Below are 5,873 nucleotides of genomic sequence, written 5' to 3' on the forward strand. Positions count from 1 at the left end.
GCAACCTCCCGATCCGCCCTGCTCTGTGCATGACGGGGCGGCGCCCCAACTCCCCAATCGGCCCTGCTCTGAGCCTGACCAGGGGCTGCACTTAGGGATTGGGCCTGCCCTCTGCCACCCGGGAGCAGGCCTAAGCCAGCAGGTCATTATCTCCCGAGGGGTCCCAGACTGGGAGAGGGCACAGGCCGGGCTGGGGGACCCCCCTCCCCACCCCCTGGAGTGCACAAATTTTTGTGCACCGGGCCTCTAGTGAATAAATAATCTTAAAAACTTGTTCTTTGAAACAAAACCTTGAAAAATTTAAAACAAAGTCTTTAAACATTTAAAATAAAGCAGGTGTAATAACTATAGATATAAAAGAGGATATAATTAGTAAGGAAATATTAATGATGACTTTGTTACAGGGCAGTGAGAAGCTGGGGAAATTCCAGGTTAAGTGGAATAGGGAAACTGAGACAGGAACATTAAAACAAGGCCAAACAGTGTGGGCGATATGCAGTCAGCTTGTACATAACAAGCCATTATTTTCCCCAGCCAAGGGCACTTGAGAGCAAATGGTTAAAAGCATCCCTAAGGAGAGAATGCTTGAAAAGACCAGGAGGGGGAGCAGGGAAAGGAAAAAAGGGGAGTTTTACTCCTTAAGCAGAAAAGCCAACAGTCTCGAGGCTTTACAAGATAAAATTGCCAGGTGCTCCTCATGATTTCTGGGAAGGCCACAACAAAGTAAAAAGGGACCTTGAGAATTAATCTGGGCTAAGATATTCAGCAAAGGAATTTTGAAACTTATAGGCACAAGGGTATGTAAAGCCTTGGACCTCCATCCGACTCACTCTTCAGAGTAGCTGAGAGCTCATCTGCGATTCATCAGCCAGATGAAAGATTTGCTTGCCTTGTTTTCTTAATAAATTTGCTGCTTTAATAAATTGGCTTTATCGCAATGCAATCAGGGTCTCTCATTTAAATTCATTTATACGAGAAGACAAAAGAACCAGGGTGGGGACAGTTTTCTCCCTCTGACTCAAGGGTTTTTGGTAATGCCTTTTATGGGATCTCTGGGATGCCTGTAACAACTCCACAGCAAAAAAATTAATTCTTAAAAGTCACACAATAAGAAATAGGAAAAAATCCAAAAGAGTACTTATAGATATTATTAGAAAGGTAGTGAAAGTTCCATCAATTAAGAACACCTAGAATTTTCTTCTGGCTTTCACAAAAATAGCAAAACTTTGAAGAGTAATAAATAAATCTCCATAACAGCTGAATAATTTTTCTATCTCAGTAACTGATAGAACATGTAGGGCCAAACCAGGAAATATTTAAACAATTTGAAGAACACAAGTAACAATTTTGACCAAATTGACATATACAGAACACAGCATCCATCAATAACAGATTCCTATTCTTTTCAAAAGCATATGGAATATTTACCATAATTGGCAATGTGTTTGGCAACAAATCATGTCTCCACCAGTTTGAAAAGACTAAAGTTATATAATACCTGCTTTATGACCACAGTGAAATTAAGCTAGATATCAGTTGTTATTTAAATAAATTTTAAAAACATGTATCTCTGAAGTTGAAAAACATACTTCTGTTAATGCAGAAGTCTAAAAACTCACAAAATAGCTTAGAAAATTTTTGAAGCAAAAGTAATATTTAAATATTGTGAGATGCAGCAAAAGCTTAAAAGAAGATACATAGCTTTAAGTACGTATATGATAAAAGAAGAAACACTAAAAATCAATGATAAGCATCTGTCTCATGATTCCAAGATTTTTCTAACTCCATGAGATAGATGATCTAGTCATCTTTCAAATTTAGGGTCCTTATGACTGATTAAATTTAGTTTTAAATCCTAGCTCTAGAAATCATCTCTCTCTCTCTCTCTCTCTCTCTTTCTCCCTCTGTCCCTCCCTCCCTCTCCTTTCCCTCTCTCTCTCCCTCTCCCTTCCCTCTCTCTCTAAAATTCAAATAAGTAAATAAAAAGAATAAATGGTGAATCTATCAAATGTCTTCTCAGTCTTTTCAGAAATGATCATGTGTTTTCCACTTTGAGCTTCCAACATCTCTCTCTCCCTCTCCCTTCCCTCTCTCTCTCCCTCTCCCTTCCCTCTCTCTCTCCCCACCTCCTCAGAGACTTAGCCTTTCCCTGGGATAATCAGCAACCCCTAAGGCAGCAGGAAACAGTAGCTTGGACCCCACTAATGGTCACAAGTTTAGACCTCTATCTGGCTAAAGATACCATCTTGACCTAAGTTATATTTCCAGCTCCTGAGTCTTAAGGCGTAAAGACCCCCTGGCTACCTCCACATGAGACCAGACAGAAGGACTCCAGAAAAGACCTCAGAACTGTCATCAAGACCTGAAGAAATAATTTAGTACACTTACCTCACCTCTCACCAATCAGCTCCCAGCACAACGCTAAACCCCTAATCCACAGTGCCTTGTGATCTTGCCCTATATAATCTGTAACCTACAGGCCATCAGTTTGTTTAGAGCACAAGCTCTCCATCTCTGTGTTGGCCAATTCAATATTAAACTATTTTTTGTTTATATACTGCAAACTCCTGCTCATGCATTTCTTTGGACCAGTGTGTGCAAGCAGGTGGACCCAAGGAAAAGCACTGGGGATCTGATAACACTACCTCTCTCATGGAGTTAGAAGAACAGCAAGCTAAATCCCCCTAAAAAGTGGAAAGAGGAATTGATAATGATTCAATTGATAAGAAATCAATGAGTAGTAACCAAACATTACATGGGAAAAATCAACAAAGGCAGAATTTAGTTTTTTGAAAATAGGAATAAAATTAATAAACTCCTAGAAAACCAGATCAAGGGGGAAAAAAGAAAGGACATGGTATAGTTTAGTAAATCATTAAAGAAAAAGAGGGCAGCATTACCAATCCTACAAAACATCAAAAAGATAATAACAGTCCTGGCCAGTGTGGCTCAATGGTTGAGCATCAATCCATGAACCAGGAGGTCATGGTTTCATTCCCAGTCAGGTCACATGCCCAAGTTGCAGGCTCAATTCCCAGTAGGGAGCATGCAGTAGGCAGTGGATCAATGATCATCTCTCAGCATTTATGTTTCTATCTCTTTCTCCCTCTCCCTTCCTCTCTGAAATCAATAAAAACATATTTTTAAAACAACATTTAAAAAAAAGACAAGAGGACTCTATGAAAAATGTTTTGAAAATAACTTCGAAAATTTAGTGATATAGAAAAAAATCAAAGAAAAACATACTGAAGCTGACATAAGATCAAGCAGAACATTTACATAGTCTTATATCTATTTTAAAAATTAAATCCTTAATTAAAATCTTCTACAAAGAAAACTCAAGACTCAGATGGCTTCACTGGCAAATCTTTCCAGATGTTTAAATGAGGAAATAATTTATAATAGTACATACAATTTCAGAGAAAGAAAAAAGAACATTCTCCAGTTGTTTTATGAGCCAGATAACCTTGATTTAAAATCTGACAAGAACATATGAAGGGGGAAATAGGAATAAAAAATCAATTTATCTCCTAAATTTAAATGCAAAATTCCTAAAATATCTATACTAATAAAAGGGTAATATGCTAATTAGACTGGACATCTTCCAGACATCCTTCTAGAAAAAGCCACGGTGGCAGGGGCTGAGGCAGAGGTGATTGGGGAGATCAGGCCAGCAGTGGAGGGCAGTTAGGGGTGGTCAGGCTGGCAGGGGAGGGCAGTTAGGGGCTTAGGGGGGTGATCAGGCCAGCAGGGGAGGACAGTTAGGGGCTTAGGGGGTGATCAGGCTGGCAGGGAAGCAGTTAGGGGCATCAGGCCAGCAGGCAGAGGTGTTAGGGGAGATCAGGCAGATAGGCAGGTGAGCAGTTAGGAGCCAGCGGTCTCGGATTGCGAAAGGGATGTCTGAGGAGTCCCGGATTGGAGAGGGTGCAGTCCAGGCTGAGGGACCCCCCAACCCCATGCAATAATTTCGTGCAGCAAGCCTCTAGTATATTAAATAAAATCTGCAAATTTATAGATTATTCAGATGTCTGAGGACTATTCAAGAATACAATGTTAGTTTAATTTTTAAAATCAATGTAATTTTATATGCTAATAGGATAAATATGGAAAAAAACATAAAAGTATTTGATCAATTAAATACTTGTTTGTGATTTCTTAATCTAATAAAGGGCATCTACACATAACCTATAGCAAGAATGATACCTAATAGTAAAATATTGAAAATGCTCTATTTTTTTTTATCAGGTAGCATCATATCTAGTCAACATTATACTAGAGATTCTAGCTAGTATAATAATTGGAAAGGCTGATATAAAACTGTTATTATTCATGTCAATATGATTGCTTCTGAAAAAATCCATAAGAAGTTACAGATAAAGTACCAGACATCCCCGAGGGCTCTGAGACTGCGAGAGGGCACAGACCGGGCTGAGGGACCCTCCCCAAGTGCACGAATTTTGTGCACCAGGCCTCTAGTAAATTAATAAGGGGAAAACTCTAGAAGTCACTTCCCTATGGGAAAGACAGCACAGACAGTTTAGAGCTCCTGCTACAGTGAGATTTATTCAGAGATACAACAGCCTGTCTAGAATGTTTATTTTCTAAAATGATATTATAGCACTGTACCTCCACAGTTACTCTGAGTGTTGATATTTCATTAGAAACTACCACAGGAAACTTGTAAGATGCTGAAAATGTATAAATTCCCAGTGTGTGGAAATTCAGCAAATGTGCTAATTCAAGGAGAAGTTTTCTAATTGTTTCTTTCCCAATATAGTTTAAAATAATGCCTTAACAATTGCAAGTTCACTTAAGTTCTTAGATCTTCCAGAAAAGATTACTTTCTGGTTTTGAATAAGAGCTCAATAATTCATATGCCTTCAAAATAAAATCCTATGAACAAATTATGCATAACACCATCAAATCACTTATATTGAGTAATGGAAACATGATAATAATTCTGTTTCTTGAGTATTAGAAATACAGGCATTGCTTTATTTTTATTTTTGAATATGTTTTTATTGATTTCAGCGAGAAGAAGGGAGAGGGAGAGAAAGAAACATCAATGATGAGAGGGAAACATGGATCAGCTACTTCCCGCACACCACAACCCGGGCATGTATCCTGATCTGGAACCTATGACCTACTGGTTCATAGGTTGATGCTCAAACACTGAGCCATGCCCGCCAGGGTGAACTATTGACTTGAGTTCATTAAATCTTTACACCAATGCAGCTACTTCATATGCTTATTCATTTTCTGATCTGCAATAAAGATTAAAACAGTTGTTGTATTTAAAGCAATGCCTGGCCCGGCTGGTGTTGCTCAGTAGTTGAGTGTCGACCCATGAATCAGGAGGTCACAGTTCCATTCCAGGTCAGGGCACAGTTTGATTCCCAGGTTGCAGGCTTTATCCCCAGTGGGGGGCATTCAGGAGGCAACTGATCAATGATTCTCATCATTGATGTTTCTCTCTCTCTCTCTCCTTCTCCCTTCCTTTCTGAAATCAATCTACACTAATAAAAGAGAAACGTGGTAATTAGCGTAGACCGCTACCCTTTTCATTGGCTAATCAGTGAGTATATGCAAATTAACTGTCAGCCAAGATGGCGGCTAATTTGCATACTGCAGGCAGGTTGGGCCAGCTGGAGCTATCATCCAGCCCGAGTGGCGCCTAAGCCCCAATGCCAGCCAGGACCCCAGTGTGCGGCCCTGAGTGGCGGGGGGCTTGGCAGCTCAAACAGCCACCTAAACCACGCCCCCAGCTGCCCTGTGTGCGGCCTGGGCAGCGGGGTCTTGGTGATGCGAACAAGCCGCCTAAACCACGCCCCCAGTGGGGACCCCTGTGTGTGACCTGGGCGGAGGGGGGGGGG

General features: G+C 40.4%; 1 long non-coding RNA gene across 1 annotated transcript in view; it reads left to right on the plus strand.

The window, feature by feature from the left end:
- Positions 1–5,873, plus strand: part of LOC102253807 — a 16,923-nt gene that overhangs the window by 8,888 nt on the left and 2,162 nt on the right. Inside the window, exon 2 of the long non-coding RNA XR_001362452.1 lies at positions 2,441–2,446. This is a non-coding gene — a long non-coding RNA (uncharacterized LOC102253807). The remainder of the gene's footprint in view (positions 1–2,440; positions 2,447–5,873) is intronic.

The sequence above is a fragment of the Myotis brandtii genome, unplaced genomic scaffold (genome assembly GCF_000412655.1).
Source record: "Myotis brandtii unplaced genomic scaffold, ASM41265v1 scaffold259, whole genome shotgun sequence".
Classification (NCBI taxonomy): Eukaryota; Metazoa; Chordata; class Mammalia; order Chiroptera; family Vespertilionidae; genus Myotis; species Myotis brandtii.